The sequence below is a fragment of the Spermophilus citellus genome (genome assembly GCF_964194105.1).
Source record: "Spermophilus citellus genome assembly, chromosome: 7".
Taxonomy (NCBI): Eukaryota; Metazoa; Chordata; class Mammalia; order Rodentia; family Sciuridae; genus Spermophilus; species Spermophilus citellus.
This window is the reverse complement of record NC_138188.1, coordinates 57,742,173-57,765,625: the sequence shown is the minus strand read 5'-3', so window position 1 is coordinate 57,765,625 and position 23,453 is coordinate 57,742,173.

Genomic DNA, 23,453 nt, shown 5'->3' with positions numbered 1-23,453 from the left:
AGTCTAATCATCTAATTCAGTTGTTCAGATGGATGAGCTTTGATTTCCAAGACTTTTACTTTACTGACATTCTTTGATGTTGGCGAGGAAAAAAAGTCTACCATATCTATAACTATATTTCTGTTTTAAGTGCTTATCTGCTCTGTTAATTTTTATTACTTAACCACTGATGCTTCTATTTTGTAATCTGAAAAATACAATTACTCATTCAGTCATTCAACACATTTGTGTTGTAGTGCATATTATGTGTTAGGGAATGCATTCCAGGTATAAAGATGAAGTTGATGGATCATTATGCCCTGCAAAGACCTGGGAGAGTTAAAGAGGGAGCAGTCACTGAGTAGTCCTAAAGGTATACAGGAAAAAGAATTTAACTGACTCTGTTTCTATGGAGTAGAGCAAAACTTATTCCAGACAGAAAGATATCAGTTGCACAGACACTAAAAAATGAAGAGCCATGGAATTTACTTAGAATTGTGAAGATTCTGGAGTTCCTGGAATCCTGGAGATGGATGCTTAAAGGTAGGTTGTAATCCAATAATAAAGATCCTTGAATTGCAAACTAAAAAAAGTTCACTTTATTCTGTGCTAGTGAAGAAGGGTCAGAGCAAGCGAGTGTTGTAACTAGATTTCTATTTTAAAATGATGATTTTTTTTAACAAGAAGGAGGATTGTTTGAAAAGGAAATAGATCAAAAGAAGTCATATTAGTTGGTAAAAAGTCATTATTGTCCAATTGGAAGATGATATATGTTTATCCCAGAGAGACAGGGGAGAAACAATGTTTTCAAATGGTAATTAGAAGATTGAATTCAAATAACAAAGAACAGGATGATTTAGTATAGGAAGTAAGAATAGGGAAATCTAGAAGATTTTCAAGGACACTTTCTGGGGTAACTAGATGTCACTAATAAGATAAGGAACAAAGAAAGAGTTGAAGCAAACTACAAATTCTGTTTCAAGCTGAAAACTTATAAACTAAAAGACAAAAAGAAATTCCAAATATGTTAAAATCTGTGATATAGGCCAAGATTTTGTTGGAAATTAATATTTAAAAGATTTGAAAAGATATGTTACATTTTCAGTGTTAAACCAAAGATGATTTTTTTAATATTTTGTAATAAAAGATAAAACACCTTAGTCACTTTGAAATGCTTTTACATTCGATCCCATTTCAAAAGTCAGACTTTTAGATTACTTTAAATTACATTTTTACCTACTCAAATTTCAATAATAAAAGTTATTGAGTCATAGTCCACATTATTTCACTAACACCTCCCACAACTCAACTACACTTTTAGAAGTAAAGGGCAAAGGCAGGTTTGACTTGCTCATATACACAATTAAAATAGTTTTGAGTCTCTAAATGCTGATTTCATAAAGAATTCTACCTCACTAACTTTCATATATTTGAAGGCTTACTTTACTCCAAATTTTAGAGTCAATTACATGTTTATATGGGAATATATTTCACATATCATAACTCTAAAATAAAATGAACAAAGTGTGCTGCTTAACCTTCCTATGGATATGTTTTACCCCAAGACCCTTTGAAAAAAATTAAATTATAATCTCACTATCACAGATGATACCATAACTATTTTAGTACATCATTAAATATTGGAAACAGACAATTTGTTTTAATATCATTATACAGGCTTATAGATAACTACCATCCATTGCTTACAGTACAGGCACAGCATATTTTTACAGAGAATGGTTTTATGAGAAAAATTAATTATTCAGAAAAGAAGATCTCAATGAGAAAAAATGATCTACAATGTGAATGCCAACACCCATTTGGCAGGAGTCACTGGATAAATGACAGAACAATTATACATATTTCATAGTTTTACAAGCCTGGAAATGACAAATGTATTTCAATAATATAAAAAAATAGATATGTATATATGATTTAACATTTAAATTTAATGTGCAAATTTATATGTTTAAGAATCTATTTTTCATGATATATCAAAAACATACATCATTCACATGTAAGATTTAAAATTTGGAACCAAGCACAACTATTAATATCCATTGCAATGAAAAATAGGCACATAGTCTAATTAACAAATTAATAGAGTCATTGTAAAACATACTACTTCAGGCTTATATTAGACATGATATTTGGGAAATTTTCCACTTTTGAATGTACTTGATCATTTGATTAGTAATGAATTTGCTTATATGGTATCAATGTAAGATAACATGATTTGTAAAGAAAAGTAAAAATCATTTACATTACATATACAAAACTGCTGAAATTTTAAAGAAAAAAAATATTAAAGAACAACTACATTTTTAAAAGAACACTCTAATAGAACATTCTTATTTCAGGCTTCCTCTCTTTTATAAACAAATTTAATAGATAGCAAATGATTATACATTTGTATAGGATGATCTCAATATTAAACATACATAATGTGTGCATGTGCCCAAATATACATAGTTTCTTGAGGATAATTACACATAATTTTGAGATGCTCAAGACTGTGACCCACACCAATACAATGATATGAGTCAAGATTTGCTACAATGTCATTTTTTAAAAATATTCTTAGATATAGTCATTTCAATTCATTTTCTCCTGTGTATTACATAAATATAGATGAATAGATTCTGATTATTTATATACAGGCTTGGTTTTAATTTTATTCATTTTTGTTATTTGCAATTTTTAAATTTTGTGTCATTAACAATTTCATAATATTAACTTGTAAAGCCATGTAAAAATTTATACTGCAGAATTCTCATTTATCCCCGATAATTTGTTCTCATCCCCATTTTTTCCTGCATATAACTAGTTTTATTTTTCCTGGTTTGTTCTTCCTATGTTTTAATTACTGCTTTATGCAAATATAAACATGTAAAAATCTACATAATATTTTTTTAACAACACTGTAAGAACACTATAATTGTTGCACCTAACTTTCTTTACATAACCATATATCCTAGTATCATCAAGAACTCAAGCTCTTCTTGTATCATTCTTTTTTAAAGCTCTATAGTACTCTGTTAGATGGATGTAGTACAGAATACTTCAGCATTCATGTATAGACGTAAATATTTTAAAATATCTAAAAATTAGTCTGTCAAAGTCCAAACTGCTTTACATTTTAATTTAGAAAAGCTTCACAGTCGCGGGGCGGGGTAAAGAAGGAAGAAGCAGGAACAAACACAAGCTTGATTCTCCTTGCTCAGATTGTTTCTGTGATCACCTGAGGATGTTGGACTCTAGCTCCTTCACGCTTCTAAAGCAAATTCAGACAAAAGAATTTCCAGGGATTTTTCAATTATTGGTTCTCTAGCTCTTCAGCTTGTAGATGGCCACTGGGGGCGGGGGATGGGGGGACTTTGAACTTCTGATCCTATAAACCAATCAATCATATATATAAACCTCCTGTTGGTTCTGTTGGTCTAGAGAACCCTAATACAACCCAGAAGTAGATCCACATATGGATGAACATTCCATGCTTGGAAACGTTATAGAAACAATTCAATTCAATAAAGAGAAAATTAAATAAAAGTTGGAGAAACATTAAGACATTTATATGTAAAAAACAAACCTCACTCTATTCTTAGTACTGTATGCAAAACTACCTCCAATGTAAAATTCTAAAATTTTAGAAGGAAACAATAGAAATATTTTGTATTTTGGCATTGGACAAAGCATTCTAAGATGTAATACCTAAAACCATAATGCAGATAAGGAGAGAAAAATATCATTCTGTAACTGACAGTCTTAAGAGAATAAAAATTAAGTGCACACTAAGAAAAAACTACTTTCACTTTGCATATCCAACAAAGAACTTGTATCCCAGATATGTAAAGAACTCTCAAAATTTAAGAACATGTCAAGAAACAACCCGTCATAAATCAATGTAAGGATGTGGACATTAATTTTACAAAAGAGGATATATTAATGGCAAAAATACATATGAGAGATATTGAACACCATTAGATATTATTAGGGAAACACAAATGAGATACCTCTGCATGCATCTTAGAACCACAAACATAAAAAGTACTGATAATACCAGGAGACGGTGAGGATGCACAGCAACCAAACTCTAACACATTGCTCTTGGGGACATTAAATGAGACTCTAACACATTGCTCTTGGGGACGGTAAGTGGACCTGCTGTACTAGAAAACAGTTTCACAGTATCTTAAAATGTTTTAGAACATATTTACCATATAACCCAGCAATGCTACTTCTGGGTATTTACCTTAGAAAAGTAAAATCACATGCTCATATAAAATGCACACATGAATGTTCATAAAAACTCTATTAATAAGCAGTAAAACCTGGAAACAACTCGGATGTCCTCTGACAGATAAATGGTTAAACACAACTATGGTAAATTCACATAGCGAAATATTTGGCAAGAAAAATCAATGACTTTCAGGTACATACAGTGATTTGGGTGGATCTCAAAGTATTTTGCTGAGCTGGGCATGGTTGTGCACACCTATAATCCCACCAGCTCCAGAGGCTGAGACAGGAGGATCCAAGTCCAAAGCCAGCCTCAGCAACTTTTTGAGACCCTAAGCAATTTAGCAAAATGCTGCCTTTAAATAAAATATTAAGGGCTTTGGATGTGGGTCAGTAGTTAAGCACCTTGGATTCAATCATTGGTACCAAAAATAAAAAGGTATTTTGTTGAGCTGAAGAAACCAGTCTCAAATGGTTATATACTGTATGATTACATTTCTTTAACAATCTTACAAAGATAAAAACAGTAATAATGACATGTGGGTTAGTGGTTGTCAGGAGGATGGGATTTTCACAAAGAGGTAGTGGAAGGTGGATTTAGTGTTATGTAATTGTTCTGTATCCTGATGTTATCCTGGTAGTTATATGAATTTATATATGTATTAAATTCATAGAACCATATGTATAAAATATAAATTTAACTGAGTACACATTTTAATTTGTAAGTTAAAAAAATGAAAAAGATAACAAAAGAAATGTATGGTGCCCATACTTTCCATGATCAACCATTAAAAGATTTTAATCTTTCCTATTCTTTAAAAGAAATGGTGAGTGAGAAGAGTGAAGAAGACTAAGTACATTTAAGTTTATATACTTATATGTACATATTATTATTTTCAGAAAGGAATATAATATCATATTCCCTCAAAGTAAGTATTTTATTTATTTTGGTAATCTAAAATTGCCATTATTATATGATTAATTAAAATATTACCTACAAAAACAGTCCTAGAAGGAAAAGGTACTTTTATATTCATACAAGGAAAGATACACTCTGCTTATCATTTATACAACTATTAAGTGATAGCTCTGGATTTCATTTCACGTGGGCTGTAGAATTATAGTGCTGAAGCGGGTACTTTATATGCAAATAATTTTGGAGATCAATCTCCTGTCTCATGGATTATAAATTGTCATATTTCACTCAGTTTGAATCTGGCATATGTTAAAGTATTCCCTGTCGTGCTTTTATCGTCACAAACAGTAAACTATTCAAAGCTCAGAGGAATGGAACTAACAGCATGTTTATAGAGTTCCATCAAAACAGTTAGAGAGAATACAAATTAGTTAATTCATCAGCTTCATTTGTCTGGGTAATTGACTCTACTTTTGAAACTACACAAGATTTTGAAAGGCTAAATACAATGGTTTGGGAAAAGGTGTGAGAGCAGATTGAATTATTTCAGTTTATTGTAAATGGTAATGTTGACAGATTAGATATCATAATTTTGTCCCTAAAACTTTGCTTTCACAAAAAAATTGGGCTGATTTGCTTTATGATAGTTTCTACCAGTTAGTGGTAATAAGAGAAATTTTATTCTCTATTTTATTTATTGTTATATCTATATGCCTAACTACGAAGGGAAAGTTGGATTAAAAATAATTGTAACTGAAACCCTCAGTTGCTAGTTTATACACTATTAACCAATGCTTCCTATTTTATTCATCCTTTTTTTTTTCTTTTTACTGTTCAGAGAAGGATTTTTTCCTTGTGTTTGGTGTATACAGAAATGGAAATACATTTTTCTCCCTCCCTCCCTCCCTCTCTCTGTCTTCCTCCATTATCCTCCATCCCCCCAGCCCCGAATTTCTTCCTTTTTTTATATTGGATATTGTACCCACAGGCACATGATTACTAAGCAACATTCCCAGTCCTTTCTATTTTTTTTTTTTTATTTTGAGACAGGGTCTCATTAAATTGCTTGAGGCTTCACCAAGTTTCTGGAGGCTAGCCTCAAATTTGGGATCCTCCTGCCTTAGCCTACTGAAAGGATTACAGGTATGCACCACCACATCCAACTGGAGATAGAAATAATTTGTAAGTAATGAAATGGAATACAACCATATGTGGGTCAATTAGGCTGCATTTTAAAAACCCAAAGAAGGAAAGTCTTTGATATTAGTGAATAAAATATTCTTAAAAACAACAAATTTCCCCAGCAGGAAACTATAATTATACTTCTACTGCATTTGTAATATCATTGAATATTCTGAGAGAAGAAAACTTAAATTTTAACTGATATGATCCACAGACAAATTCTACAGGACAAAAGCTTTATCTATTTGTTAATACTCCACTACAACTCCCTAGTTTAAACTAGAATTTAAATGAATTAACCAGTCATTTTACAAATAAAAAATAATAGCCCTAATAAAATGAAGTGAATCAAGTGTAGCAGATTAGGTTTCTAACGATGATTATACCAAGAACTTTTTTTTTCCTTATGCTTATTTTTAACCTGACCTTGGCAGTCAGTCCACCATTAAGAGGTGAGATCTATTTCCTCCACCATTGGATCTGGTGAATACTTGTGGCTTGTTTTGACCAATCAACTGAAGTCAAAATGATACCGTGCAGCTTCTGAGTTTGGGTCTGTAAATATTTGCCTCAATTGTCCAGAATGCTTGTTCCTAGGACCTACCTATGAAAACAAACAAACAAACAAACAAAGCCCAGGCAGATCATGTGGAGAGAGCAACACAGACAATAAGAGATAGAGTCTATGTCCAAACCCCCCTTACCAAGATGCTCAACACATGAATGAATGCTCAGGTCTGGCCTCCATATTACTACAACTACTTGAGTGATTGATAATATATGGAACAGAAAAGCAAGCCACACAAGATTTACCTGAATTTTAGCAAATACAGTAGTGGTTGTTTAAAGTTCTAAAATTTTAGGTAGGTTGTTACACAGCAATGGGAAGCTGAAACATAGACTGTCTATCTAGTTTAGAGGACCTTTCCAAATAAATACCAAGTCTCCCTGGCTTCTCATCACATTCCAAAGCAAAATCTTCTGACATCTGTTTATGTTGTGCAAAATTTATCTTTGTATTATAAACTTGAAAATAATGGATAGAAAACAATACAGGCAATTACTTTATTACTGCATTTAGTCTCAATTTTCTGTAACTTTATTAAGAAGAAACACAAATAATACTCTCAAATACTAAACAAGATGCTAAATTTGAATAATCAGCACCTGTCCACTTAATAGAAAGATCCTCAAACTTGAGTCAAATGTGAACACAAAAAATTTTAAGTATTTTAAAGATAAAGACACTCATATTTTCCAGTACATATGATGAAATAGGAAAAAAAATGCCTGAAGCATTGCCCCTGGATAAAGAAAGAGAGATACCAATTCCCATAAACTTCAAATAAGTTGAAATCCAAGGTACTTTGCTGAATAAATTTTCTGCAGTTCAGCATTATTTTTGTAGCAAAATATTATCAGTCTACATGTTTTTTTTTAATTCAATCTCATAAAATGGCTTTTGAGGGTACTATCAGTGATTTGAAGGTAAAAGTTTTGAATAGTGGGTTGTAAAAGTTGAATGTGAAATAAGAAAACAAAATGTAGACAGAATTTGCATATTCAGTTTAAAATTAACTCCCAATTTATATATACCATAGAACACTAAGTGGTTACAATAATTTAATCTAAATTCACAAGTATTTATTAGCCAGAACTTTTGTTCAGTGCTAAAATTACACGGCAAAAGAGGAAGGGGGATGGAAGGGAGGGAAAAGACAGGAATGAGGAAGGAGGAAGGAAGGAATGAATGAATGAAGGAAGGAAGGAAGGAAGGAAGGAAGGAAGGAAGGAGGGAAGGAAGGAAAAAAGGAAGAAAGGAAGGGAGGGAGGGAGGGGAAGTGTGTTAATTAGCCTTCTATCTCTGTGACAAAATATCGCAGAAAGTCAACATAGAGGAGAAAAAGTTTAGTTTGGTTCATAGTATCAGAAATTTCAGTCATGGTTGGCTGGCTCCATTGTTTCTGGGCCTGTGGTGAGGCAGAACACCATAATAGAAGGGCATGACAGAAAATGATGCTGGTATCATGGTGGTTGGGAAATGTAGGTAGAGGGATGGAGATGGGAAAGGGTCTAGTGACAAAATATGCCCTTCAAAGACAACACCCACTGTGATCTTCTTCCTCCAACTAAGCCAATCTCCTGAAGCCCATTTAGCAATTAACTCATCATGGATTAATCCATTGATGACATCAGAGCGTTTATGATCCAATTACTTTCCAAAAGCCGACCTCTGAATATTGGGGACCAAGCCTTCAACACTCGAGATTTGGGAGGACATTTAACATCTATATCATAACAAGAAGTAAGGGGAAAGCCACCAAATTATTCCATTAATGAGTTTTCAATAGAAATAGACAAAGCTAATAAAGAATAAATGTAAAAATAATGGCTCTATAACTGAAGTTTTAGTTGTCGATGGACATTTATTTTATTTATTTATATGCGGTGCTGAGAATCGAACCCAGGGCCTCACACATGCCAGGCAAGTGCTCTCCCAATGAGCTACAACCCAGCCCTATAACTGAAGTTTTAAATGTACCATTTATAAACATACATTTTTACTATCTCTGCACTTCATTTTTCAGGTCTGTATAGCCTCCTTCTCACTCTAAACCTTACTTTTAATCCTCAACTCAAAGATATCAGAAATTCTACAGTAATCCCATTAATGAAAGCAAATGAATTCCTCCATCACCTGCATAACTAACCTCTTTCAAACATGTAAACAAAAACAAAATTTACTTTGTAGTTCCTCCTTGTATTTTATCACTTTTAGTCTGATTTAGGAATTGTTTTAATTATAATGAATAGAAAAATCGTTCAATCCCAAAATTTACCATCCAGCAAGAACTGTGAAGTTACACATGATATAATGAAATTAGCAAGTTCCAGATGATCTGTTTATTATTAGTTTGTAAAGTACTAAAAAGAAAAGGGTGTTAGGAGGGACCATTACATGGATCAGTCCAAAACCAGTTGTACTTAATTTTGTTTTGAACGCCAGCTATTCATAGGTCCCAAGGAGATACCTGTATAAGGACAAACTTAGATTCACTTGAAATGTGCACAGGCTTATGGTGACCCCTCCTTAACTGCCCCCAGTATAAGTTGTCTCTGATTTGTATATATGTGTCCTTATAATAGCTCTGTGTTTCAAACATCAAGAGAGATTTTTGTACATAGACACATGGCAAAGAATGAGCCTAAAGGCTCATGTCTTATGTCCTGGGTTTTGATCACCTTCTGAGTAATTTCACCTATTTCCATTTCGATGACCTACAAATCTACATCTTTGGGCCAGATCATTCGTCTAAAATTAACAGTCTACTTACATGACAACTTCCTGAACTCACAGTAGCCTTTAAATCAGCATTTATGAAACTGAATTTTACAGCCATCATCCAGTTTCTCATCCAACTATCTTGTCTTGGTTAATACATTACCTGGTTGTCTAAATAGAAAAGTTTAGTTATCATCCTCTAGTTCCTCTTTCCCCTCACTTGATATATCTAATCAGTCACAAAATTTTGTCTATTTGATCTGAGAAAGTACTTTAAATAAACATTCGTCTCTCTCTTCCCACTACCAATTAAGGCTTTTAACATTTCTCAACAACTAAAATGGGTCCTTAACTTTATTTCCCTGTTCTTTATTCCTTTCATCATCAATCCATTTTCCATTATCCACAAAAGTAATATTTTGAGTATGAAAATGTGATGCTAGCCCCACATTAATTAAATTCTTCAAGAATAGCTCTCAACTTTAAGATGAATCTCAAATTCTATTTCAAATCATAATGACCCTTTTCCTCCTTATTACTCTTATCTTGCACTATCCCCCATTCTTAATCCTGAATCTACTGCATCTAATGTTTCCGCATATGCCTTCCTTTGAGCATTAAGATATACAATTCTTCTGTCTAGAAATATATTGCATTTTATTTTCTCACCTATTAGCTTATTTTTCACAAACTTAAAAACATTCCATCATTCTGTGAAAGTATCTCTGAATTTCACATATCCAACATTCACAGGTAACCATAATAATTGAATTTATAATTTCTTACTTGTGCAAACTTTGCATTGTGTAAAAAACTCAAAAATCAATTTAAATATCTGGTTAATTTATTCAAATGCTTAAAAATAAAAGGTTAGGAGGTAAAACTAAGAATACATTCAAACTATGAGGGATAGTTCAACTATTAAACTTTGAAATTCTGGAGATCATGAACCCTAATACCTTGAAGATCTTCAGCATTTGACAGATGCCTTACATGCACAAGTCACACAATAACTCCTTAAAAAATGAGTGAGTGAATTAATGTAAAAAATAATTATTGGTATGACCTTTGGGTACATACTTAGTCTACTTTTCTTTATAAACAATGTTCTTTTATGAACTATGAAATTAGAGAAAAATAATAATGCAAAATTCAGGCCAAACATAGTGGTACACACATGTAATCCCAGGACTTGGGAGCCTGAGGTAGGAGGATCACAATTTCATAGTTAGCCTCAGCAACTTAGCAAGATCCTCTTTCCAAATAAAAAATTAAAAGGATTGGGATGTGACTCCCTGGATTCAACACCTGATACCAAAACTAAAATAAAATAACTCGTAAAATTCAGGACACAGAGAACATTACATCTACAGAAATTTGGAAATGCTTCCAATAAATGCCAGATGACTTATGTATTAATGGGCAATAAAGTTTAATTTTGATTGGTGAGTTAAATACAGAGAGCAGCGAGGAGAACAGATTTATAATATTTCTTGTGAGAACAAAGTTAATGAAATGATTGAAATCAAAGTCAGTATATTTGTTATTGACAATAAAGAGATATTCTGTCTGGATCAATAGTTGGACACTTTTGAAGAGCTCCTAAATTTCATGTAGGAGCTAAGTGTGACTATTAGGCAGAAGTAGGCAGAAGATTTTAAATCAGTCTATAATAGGTAGCAATTATCATTATCAAGATATTTTAAAATAATTTGCTTCAAAATTGGAGTTGTTATAAGAAATAACCAGATCTTGAATTTCTAATTATGAGCATGATTTTTACATGACTTATCAAGGCTAAAATAGTGCATTACAATTAAATAGTAATTTTTGTCTATTGACATTTCAGTCTCTCACACACACACACACACAAAGGCTCTTTATTGCCTTGTTACAATTTCTCCTGTTCCATTCCTTGTTGTTTTGAGAACATTGATTTGCTGTTTGATTTAAAAGTTAATTTCTTACCCTTCCTTCAATCTGACTTTTGTTCTCATGGCTTCTTACTTTGGTTGTGCTCCATTCCCTCGCTAAAATATTTTTCTCTACTCAATTTCTATTCATCCTTGGAGACAGGGCACAAACACTTTCTCCTCCATGAAGTTCTCCTGGATTAATCAGACCAGGCTGAGGTGCTTTTCAGGCTGCAGTTGCAATTTTTCACTATTGATTCTAACACTCAACATGTGGTTTCATTACTACTCCTACATTTCTTCTTCTTAGGGCTCCTCAAGGACTAAACGAACTTGTCTTGAACTTCAGAACATTGCAGAGTTTCTGATAAATAAAATGAACTCATTAAATGCTAAACTAACTAATAAACATTGATAATATAACAATATGTGTTGAGAAATTTTTTAACTGCCAATAATCTAAACTGCATGAGTGTTTTTTTCTTTGTTTTTTGTTTTTTTTTCATATATCAGTCTATCAAGCAAAAAGAAGCCAATAAGAAAAGAAAATTTTGCCTATTCAATAAAATAAATAACAAATACTCATTGTGGATTAGGAAGTAAAACCAAGGAGTCAAGTAAAAAGAAAAGGAAAAAAAGTTTAAATTTTTTTTAACTAATTATATAAAATAACAATGCATTTATGTGGTTCCATGTGATGTTCTGCTAAATGAATATATTGTTTAATGAGTAAATTGGGTAAATATATCTCAAATATTTATCATTCCTTTATAGTAAAAGCATTCAAAATCCCCTTGCAGTTCTTTAAAAATAAATAGTACATTATCGTTATCTATGGTCACCCTCCTGATCTCACAACTTATTGTTTCTCTCTAACTATAACATATTACCTGTTATTCAAACTTCCCTATTCCACCCACCTCCTATTCTCCTCAGCCTGTGGTAAACCATCAGTCTACTTAATTTCTATGAGATCAGCTTTTTTAGATACCACATATGAGTGAGGCTATGCAGTACTTGTCTTTCGTTCCTGGCTTATTTCACTTGACATATGTCCTTAGGCCCATCATGTTGTTGCAAATGACAGGATTTCATCCTTTTTTATGGGTTTTCATTATGTATATGAACCACACTTTCTTTAACCATTATTCAGTTAATGGACAGTTAGGTATATCCATTTCTTGGCTATTGTAAATAGTGCTGCAATAAACAGGAGAGTGCAGATGTCTCTCTGACATACAAACTTTATGTCCTTCAGATATTTATCCAGTAATGAGAATACTGGATCATATTGTAGTTTGACTTTTAATTTTTTAAGAAATCTTCATACTGTTTTTCAAAATCTTTTATAAAGTTAATTCATTTCAACCAGTAATACTTTTTCTAGCAACATTTCCTAAAGAAAACATCAGAATAATTAAGAAAACATACGTCTAAATGATGAAATGCTATGTAATCATTGAATTTTGTTGTTTCATACATTATATAATAAAATAGGATACATTACCTTTGAGACTTTTGGAAGGCAATGGAGAGTCACTTTTTATTAAAATCCTACTTCTTTCTCACACTGAGATTTTAGCCAAGTTTCTTATATTTTCCAACACTTACCGATTCACTACCTCTACATAGGGAGTGTAACAATAGTAACTATTCCACAGGGTGGAAAGAAGTGGCATAAAAATTGTAGAAAAAAAAACAGGAAATAGAAAAGTTCTAGCATAGAATAAGTGATTAAAATACAATCTATTACACCAATGATTACAATAATAATGATGGAAGTAGCTCATTAAAAATGGGATTTAGTAGAAACACCTACAATCCCAAGATGTGCCACTTTAATTTTGTCACAGTTCAACCATGGGATGACATTTTGTAGCAAACTGAAGAGTAAGAGACACAGAGAGCAACTTCACCATTTTTCTTATGAATATTTTGTTGTCAGAATCCTATTTTTAATTATCATTATTCTGTGCATAGCAGTGTTAGATGCAATGGTTTTTATTCTCAGGATTGATATTTTAGAGTTCCTTTCCAGATATTTAAAAATACTTTATGTTTGACAAGATAATTCTGCCACCTTGCTAACTAATCATCTCAGAGCCTACATAATTATTTACATTGTACCATTAATGGCCCATTTCTTTTTTAAAATTCAGGCAATCATTGTGACAGTAACAAGTCAGGATTTTAGATTATTTGAGTTGCCAGTCTCCTTTGTTCTTTCTTAAAAGAGGCGTCACTCAAACCTATGTCTGATTGGTACTTCCCAAAGAACAAGGAAGAAAATTTGCACTTGTCATGAAGTCATTTATAATGGTGTTAGAAATGAAAAGATTGAAACATTTATAAATTTCTTTAGAGGTGCTTGCTATGCAAATGTGCTGAGTGGCATTTTTTTTAATCTTTAAAATCATATCTTTTAGAAAATCATATTAAGACCTTGAGTAATTGGAACAGGAGTGTTAGGAGTCAGGTAATGACTGCTACATATCAATCATTTTTATATCAAAACATTTACTTTGAAAGTATTTAGAATGAGATCATCTATCCAGTTAAAATTGTAATATTAATGAATGAAAGCTTAAATTGATGTGTAATTATCTTTGGGAAAGGAGGGAGAAAAAACAGATCGGAGAATAATGAAGTGTGTTTTATGTAAAAATCACACAAGTACAAAGAATAACTTAAGCCATAATGAGATATTTTCACCGTTGGAAAGATTTCTTTTTGTCCTATATATGTGAGTATGTAGTGTAAGTGTACATGTAAGGGATGTATATGTGAAATTTCTATATGTATGCATAATTTTACCAGATAACACTTCTAGGGGAACTTTAACAAACATATTTTGTATATTTGATATTTTCTTAAACTATAGTCATGTGAGCCATTTTACAAATCATTAGTATGTGTTTCCATGTACTGATGAAATACATCCCTGTAAGTTCTTTTTGTATTCTGTAAAGGAAGATAGACAAATAGCTATCAAGCCCAGAAGAGAAACTCCATCTTTGCGTGATTCAAACTTGAATTCTTTAGAGTAATTCTTTTCACCCTGGTTCTTCACCACTTAAAATACCAACACTGTTTTTAAAAAAAGCTATTTAAATTAGTACAGAAAGACTTTCTTTCCAAATGTTCTTGAACAGACCTGGCAAGCTTTCACAGGCTTGTGGATGAATATTTAGATGGCAGTAAGAAAATTGGAATTTGAATGCTTAAAGTATATCCAGAAAGATGCCAGAAAATGTATAAAAACTAGATAATCTCTTGGGTATAAACCGAGGAGAGAGATAGCTGGGTCAAATGGTGGTTCCATTCCCAGATTTCCAAGGAATCTCCATACTACATACTTTCCATATTGGCTGAACCAATTTGCAGTCCCACCAGCAATGTATGAGTGTACCTTTTTTCCCCATATCCTCACCAACACTTATTGTTGTCTTCATAATAGCTGCCATTCTGACTGAAGTGAGATGATATCTTAGAGTAGTTTTGATTTGCATTTCTCTAATTGCTAGAGATGATGAATATTTTTTTCATGTGTTTGTTGATTGATTGTATATCCTCATCTGAGAAGTGTCTGTTCAGGTCCTTGGCCCATTTGTTGATTGGGGTTTCTTTTGGTGCTTAGCTTTTTGACTTCTTTATATATCCTAGAGATTAGTGTTCTATCTGATGTGTGAGGCGTAAAAATTTGATCCCAAGATGTAGGCTCTCTGTTCACCTCACAGATTGTTTCTTTTGCTGAGAAGAAACTTTTTAGTTTAATTCCATCACATTTATTAATTTTTGGTTTTAATTCTTGCTCTATAGGAGTCTTATTAAGGAAGTTGGGGCCTAACTTCACATGATGAAGATTAGGGCCTACTTTTTCTGCTATTAGATGCAGAGTCTTTGGTTTAATTCCTAGGTCCTTGATCCACTTTCAGTTGAGTATTGTGCATGGTGAGAGATAGGGGTTTAATATTATTTTGTTGAATATGGATTTCCAGTTTTCCCAGCACCATTTGTTGAAGATACTATCTTTCCTCCAATGCATGTTTTTGGCACTTTTGTCTAATATAAGATAACTGTAATTTTGTGGGTTATTCTTGGTGTCCTCTATTCTGTACCATTGGTCTACCAGTCTCAAAAGACTTAAAAACATACTACAGGGATACAGCCACATCAATGTTTATAGCAGCACAATTCACAATAGCTAAACTGTGGAGCCAACCTAGATGCTCTTCAGTGGATGAATGGATTTAAAAAAATGTGGCATATATACACAATGGAATTTTACTCAGCAATAAAATAGAATAAAATCATGGCATTTGCAGGTAAGTGGATGGCATTGGAGAATATAATGCTAAGTGAAGTTAGCCAATCCCCCAAAAACAAATGTTGAATGTTTTCTCTGATATATGGAGGCTAACTCATAGTGGGTAGGGAGGGGGAACATGGGAGAAATATATGAATTCTAGATAGGGCAGAGGTGTGGGAGGGAAAAGGATAGGGCAGGGTATTAGCAAGAATGATGGAATGTGATAGACATCATCATCCAAAGTACATGTATGAATACACAAATTGGTGCCAACATACTTTATATACAACCAGAGATATGAAAAATTGTGCTGTATATATGTAATAAGAATTGCAATGCATTCTGTCATTGATTTTTTTTAAAAATAAACAAAAACCACTAGATAATCTCCCTGTAAGCCACTTTGTACAAATGAATCTTATAGTTTTGAGTATGATTTACAAACTGATGTTGTGGGGCTTGGGCTTTATAATGTCTTCCAGCTTTAATCCTCTGAAGGTACCAAAACCACTGGAAGGATATGAAATGGGTATTTTTCAACCCATACTGTACTGTGCACAGAACAAGCATCAAAAAGGATCAAATTATTTGTCTCAAATAGTTTAAGATAAGATGTAAGTTGTTGGCATTATTCTGGAAACTGAGAATAATAAACAGGAAAACAGAAAGTGGACAAAGGTTTGATTGATTAAAGTTTCTTGATCTAAGCCATCTGAAACCATGGTCAATGGAAGAGACATTATATAAAGTATGAATAAATGAATAAATATGGTCATAGAAAACAAATTCAAAACTATACAACCATCAGTGTGGTGAGAAGCAATTCCGAGTAAAAGCAAAACAGAAAAGAGAAAAAGAAATAAAGATAAAAAAACAATAGCAAAAATTATCTTATAGCCAGGCGTGGTGGCACACGCCTGTAATCCCAGTGGTTGGGGAGGCTCAGGCAGGAGGATTGTGAGTTCAAAGCTAGCCTCAACAAAGGTAGGTGCTAAGCAACTCAGTAAGACCCTGACTCTAAGTAAAATACAAAATAGGGCTGGGGTTGGGGCTTAGTGGTTGAGTGCTCCTGAGTTCAATCCTTGGTACCCTCCCCAAACAAATAAACAAAAACCTTAAAACTTCTGTTGTCACAAATGGAATTTAAAACAATTTCTAGTTCAGAGTTGGAATATAATCAAATATTAAATAAGAACCATAGTAAAAATAAATCAGTACACATAACAACTACCATTTATTTAGCACTAAATATATTTTAGACATTACAGTAAGACTCAAACTAGTAACTTGAGCATAGGCATCTCCCCAGCCATTGTTTGATTAATATGACCAAGAAATAGAGTGAGGAATTTGAGTGAATACTAGACACTAGATAAACCTATACTATCTTTGAGTATTAGGTGAAACCTTGAGACATATTTCATTCTCAACATGCAACATGGTACCAGGCAAACTGTAGCCAATTAATACCCTGTGAATTTACCCTAGACTCAAATCCTTCAAAACAAAAGAAAGCAAAAAGAGAGAAAAAAATAGCTTAAATTTGAGAATGGGATCCTAAGATCGAAACAATGGCAATTAACCCACCTTCTTAGGGACAATTAATATTCCTGAATAAATGTTTAACTTAAAAAAACAAATAAATAACAAACAGGAAAATGTAAATTGAATATTTGAAAAATTACAAAACATACATGAATAGAATATCAACACTGAAGAGACAAAGAATGAGCATTCTGAATTTAGTAAATAAACAATAACAAATGAAGCACACCAAAAAAAAAAAAAAAAAACCATGATAAGATATAAAGGAGAATAGGCTTATGCAGGATAAAGTGTCCATGCAGATTCAACAATAGTTCCTTTTTGGGATGGATGAAATATGGAAAACACAGAAATACAAAATCACAAAATTAAGAATAATAAAATCATGGTAGCTTTAGAGGCTGGTATACAAAGTATATGAAATTATATTTGAAAGTTTGTTGATGGTGATTTAACTTCGGGAATGAAGAGAGCAGGACTTGCACACTTAATAGGAGACAAGATAATATTCAAGAGAAGAAGCAAAACCAGAAATATATTGTAATGGAGTTTGTAAACCACAATGCCCAATTTTGTTGATGTTGTTTATTATAATGTATATTATTTCAGAGGGTATTATGGTTTAGATATTAGGTGTCCCACAAAAGCTCATATATAAAACAAGATGATATGATTGTGTTATGATGGCCTTAATCCAATCAGTGAATTAACCCCTCTGATAGGAGATTAACTAGATGGTAACTGAAGGCAGGGAGGGTATGGCTGGAGGAGCTGGGTTCCTGGGGACATGACTTTGGGATGTATACTTTGTCCTTGTTGGATGGAACTCTCTCTGCTTTCTGGTGGCATGTTCCCAGTGCTTTCCTCTGCCACATTCTCCTGCCATGATGTTCTTTCTGTCTCACTTTGGGTCCCAAAGAATGGAGTTGGTCACCTATGGACGAAGAACTCTGAAATGGTGACTCCCAAAATAAACTTTTCCTCCTCTAAATGTTCTTATCACGCCTTTTGGTCAGAACAGAATAAAAGTTAACTATATGCTTTTGCCATAGCATGAAAAGGTCTTTAATTGCCTTACAGACTTATCCCTTAAAACTCAGCAGACCAAAAGACCATAATAAGATACCACATCACCATTACCATTAGAATGGCTAAAACCAATCAACCAAGTAATCCATCAATAAAAGAAACAAGTGTTGATGAGAATGCGGAAAATTGAAAACCTTCTCCATTACCAATGAAATTGCAAGTTGCTATGAAAAACTGGATAGTAATTTTTCAAAAGAATAAACATAGAATTAAGTACGATATGATCCGATGATTCTGCTTCTCAATATACACAACCAAAAGAAATAAAAGTGTAACTAGAATAGAAATTTGTGAACCAGTGTTGACAATAGCCAAACAGTTGAAGCAACCACACTTTCTGTATACAGATAAAAGATAAGAAAAACGTGATAAACACACATACAGGCACATACTTAGGAATATTATCCTGTTTTAAAAAGCAAGGAAATTCTGACACATGCTACAGCTCAGATGAATCTTGAGGATATTAGGTTGCATTAAATAAGTCAGTCATAAAAAGACAAACAGTGAATGATTCCATTTATACAAGGTACCTAGAGTAGTCAAAATCACAGACAGAGTAGAATGATGATTGCCAAGGGCTGAGGGAAAGTAGGGAATATGGAGCTGTTGCTTAATAGATGCAAAGTTTTAGTTTTGAAAGACAAAGAATCCTGGTGACTGGTTACAAAAAAATGTGTATGAACTTAATGTCATAAACCATATGCTTAAAAATGATTAGAATGGTAATTTTTACATTATATATATTTTAGAGCAATAATAATTTTTTTAAAATAGTGATTAGATAAAAGTTTTGATAAGAATATCAAATGACACCTCTCTACCCAGACCATTTAAACGGAGGCTACTTACATGAGCCTCTCTCTGCAGTAGCCTGGGGGCTGATGTTTCTCCCTCATACCTGCATTGTGTAACATCACTCAATAATTCTATCACTGCACAACCAGTCCTCTTTGAATTTAGGGTAAGAAGGACCTGTTGTCTCCAGCCAAACTGGTTGGAGATGGAGGTGTGTTCTTATCTCATGGTGTTTTTAACCCTGTTTAAACCTGGCCAATTCTTGATGATTTCATCTTTGGTGAATGGAATACCCTGGAAATTGCTGTCATTGTGTCTCCACCTGGTCTGAAATTACTCTCTAAATGAGATTCCTAGAGTCCCAACATTTGTCCAGAGCTTGCCTGAATTTTCCATTCATGTACTTAATACCTGTGACTTTTAAATTCAAAATACTTTTATAAGTCATAAGGACTCTATTTCCCTTTACTACTGGTTGCTTTACAGTCTTCCTAAGAAGGAATTTCATTTTAATAGCCTCCCAGGAGGCTAAAATCAAGAACATCTAGAATTTGGGTAGGTGGGAATCAAAGCAGAGGTTCTCTGTTGTGTGGAAAAGACAAAAAGGAAAGAAGAGCCTTTTATCAATTTTTAACATGAAATAATGTTGAAAGTGTAAGGTCTAGTGAGATTACATTTTGTACTATAATAACCACTACAATTTTTACCCAGAGGTTCAATTCATCCATAAGTTATTAGGTCAGACAGAAGTGAATTAATTTAAATTAGGGAAAATGGGCCTCCCAAGCTTCCTACATCATAAAGCCAAATCTGTCATTTATTTTTAACATACAGCTTTAATCTAGGCAATTTTCTTTTGAAGTTTTCTAAAGTAAATGTGCCAGCAGTTCAAAACAGAATAGTTACTACCTGAGCTTTGACATTAAATCCATCTGTCCAGGTTCCTGAGGATGACCACCTGGAGACAAGTGAGAAGGAAGTCCTCAGGTTAGGGGCTGACTGACAGCAGGTGGCCCTCTTTGCCCATTCTTGTAGGCAAGAGATACTGAGACTCCACAGGGTGGGGAAGGGAGAAAAGGAGAGGGGTCTGAAATGAAAACCACATGGAAATAATTAACCAGATGGGCAGCTGTGTCACAGCTAGATACCTGAAAGTGCATAGGAAATTGAAACCATCAACCAATGAAAGGTAATTAAAAAAAAAAAAAAAAACTAAAGTTAAATTTAGACTTCAGTTATTAACAAAACCCCAAAACCCTAGTATTGACTGAGAAAACTATTGAGATTGGATCAGTGAAGGAAGGCCCCTTTGAGGATATTTTCTACATTATCTCATTTTCTTTTGATATTCCTCCGGCAGGAACAGGTCCACCCAATGGTAATTCTCCCTTGTCAAAGTCACCTGAGACATAGTCTAATAATTATTTTCTTTTCTCATTTTCTAATGCTGACTAAAATAAAATGATAAAATTAAAAAATAAACTCTGGAGTCCAATTTTTCCTATTGGGAAATAAATTATAGGAATTTTATAATTTCACATATGATTGAGCTTTTGGAAAATATAAAATAATAAGAAGATAACACCATCTTCAGTATCATGCTGATGAAATTATGTGGCCTGAACCCATACATTACCCCTTGGTTACATGACCTGTATCATTGATTCATCCTTTGGTTTCATTATCCTCATCTATAAAATAGGAATGATAATAGCATCTAGATTATAAGATCATTGTGAGAAGAAATTAAGCAAACATTCTTGAAATGCTGAAAGTCCCAACTGGTAGATAGTAAACATTATGTAAGTCAACAGTAGTAGAAAAAAGTGAGAAGTGTAAAACAATTAAAACTTAAAACCAAAGAAAGAAGGAAGGAAGACAAGATAGAAGAGAATATTATTTTTGTTTCAAGTGGTTAATTTTACATATCATAATAATGAGAGCACATTAATCGAAAAATGATTTAATTAATATAGGGGGATGGAAGAGAGACAGGCAATTACTTGAACGAATTAAATCCTCATTTGTCAAAACAGAAAATAGTTAAGTAAGTATTTAAGTAAAATTGGTAAACCGTTATGCGGAGGGAGTACTAAAATAATCAACAGCCTGAGGATTTGAATTTAAGGGTAAAAAGTTATTAATTATCTTACATTTTAATCTGGCACATTTGTCATTGTTATAAACCCTTTAATAAATGTCTGTATGTATATACACAGACATATGTAGATATACACAGATAAAATTAAAAATTATGTGTGTATGTGTGTGTATGTGTGTGTATGTGTGTGTGTGTGTGTGTGTGTGTGTGTGTGTGTGTGTGTGGTGCTGGGGATTGAACCTAGGGCCTTGTGCATCCCTGAGCTACATCCCTAGCATACACATGTATTTTAAGTGTCTTTGAAAAATACAGGATTTAAACATGAAATCAAAACAAAATTTGGTTTGCTATATCTGTAAATACAGACATCTGATTTAAAATGTCACTAAAATATTATCCCCTAACTTGTTTTTAAAAGTGACTAGCTGGAAAACATAAAGTCAATGTTTAATGTTTTTAGCCTGTGTACCAAAGTAACATCATAGGCAATTTCCATCTGTGTAGAGACTAGTTTCCTAGCTTCTTCTGAAAGTTCCTTTCTCAATGTGAACTGATGATAAGTTCAATTTTTTTTCTATTTCTTGTAAGAAACAACATGTGGAAAATGTTCCCTCACCTCTTTATGCTAGACAGAAAGGGTCACTTTAGAGCCACACTACTGTTCAAAAGATGGCAACCCTTCATATTCTTGAATTTTTCAGCACTATTTTAAAATAAATGCTTTCTTTTAAGACAAGTCATTCTCTCAACTCTGAACCAGCAGCAGGAATTTGAGCAAGTTTGACTTATTTGAGCATTAATTTTCTCACTTCTGAGGTGAAAGGGTATTGAATTAAATTTTCAAGAATACTTCTAAATCCCTTTTTTATGATTTCTCAAGTTCTACCCAATACTAATATCTTTTCTTTCTAGTGAAAATTATACCCTTCCTCACCAGAAGTTATAGATGGTAGTGGTGCTGATATACCTAGAAGTAATATAGTCTATTAGTTTTGCTCTCTTTTGCTTTAATAAGTATATAAGTTGATATCATGCTTTGCAGCAAAATGCTTCTGCATCCTTTCAATAATCCTGTTAAGTACTCTAAGACACAGCATTAGTAGAAACCAGTCTGCTGCTCAATTGAACTTTTAGATCCACTTTTGAGGAACACTGTAGAAAGTTTTCCATTTGTGATGGAAAAGCGAGTCAGTGAGTGAAAGCAAAAATAATTTAAGTGGAAAAAGTTGAAAAGAATAACTCTACTTTTATTATTATTAGAAGTCTCTGCTACTTATAAGTCTTTCTTGGTATAGATTATTCATATTACTTAGCTGCACTCAGGAAATATTCTTCTATGAGACAAATTCTGTATTTTCATATCTTAATTCTTCATTATATTTTCTTGATTTATAATCCTAAATTTCTAAGGATGTTCTTGCCAGAATTTGGGAAACATAACTTTTAAATTTTGAAGCATATTTTATTACTATTCTAAAACCAACATGAAACAAGACTTTGTTATTTAGAATACCAGCATTTTAATGAAAATTAAACTACAAAAGTGATTTGAAGAAACAACACAAGAAATAATCAAATCACAGATCACTCTAAGTCTCCTACAATTATAATTTTATGGTTAATGTTTAAAATCATACCTTCATTAAATTTTTTTAATTGATTGTTCAAAACATTACAGAGCTCATGATATATCATCTTTCATACATTAGAATCAATTGGGTTTTGAACTCCCATTTTTACCCCAAATACAGATTGCAGAATCACAACTGTTACATACTCACATTATTACATAATGGCATATTAGTGACTGTTGTATTCTGCTACCTTTCCTATCCCCTACTATCCCCCCTCCCCTCCCCTCCCTTCCCATCTTCCCTCTCTATCTCCTCTGCTGTTGTTCAATTCTCTCCCCTTTTCCCCCCTCCCCCTTGCTCCTCATAACCTCTTATAATTTTGTGTATCATTGAAGGTCTCCTACCATTTCCATATGCTTTCCCTTCTCTCTCCCTTTCTCTCCCGCTATTCGTCTTTGTTTACTGTTAGTCTTTTCCTCATGCTCTTCTTTCCTGTTCTGTTCTTATTTGCTCTCTTTACATCAA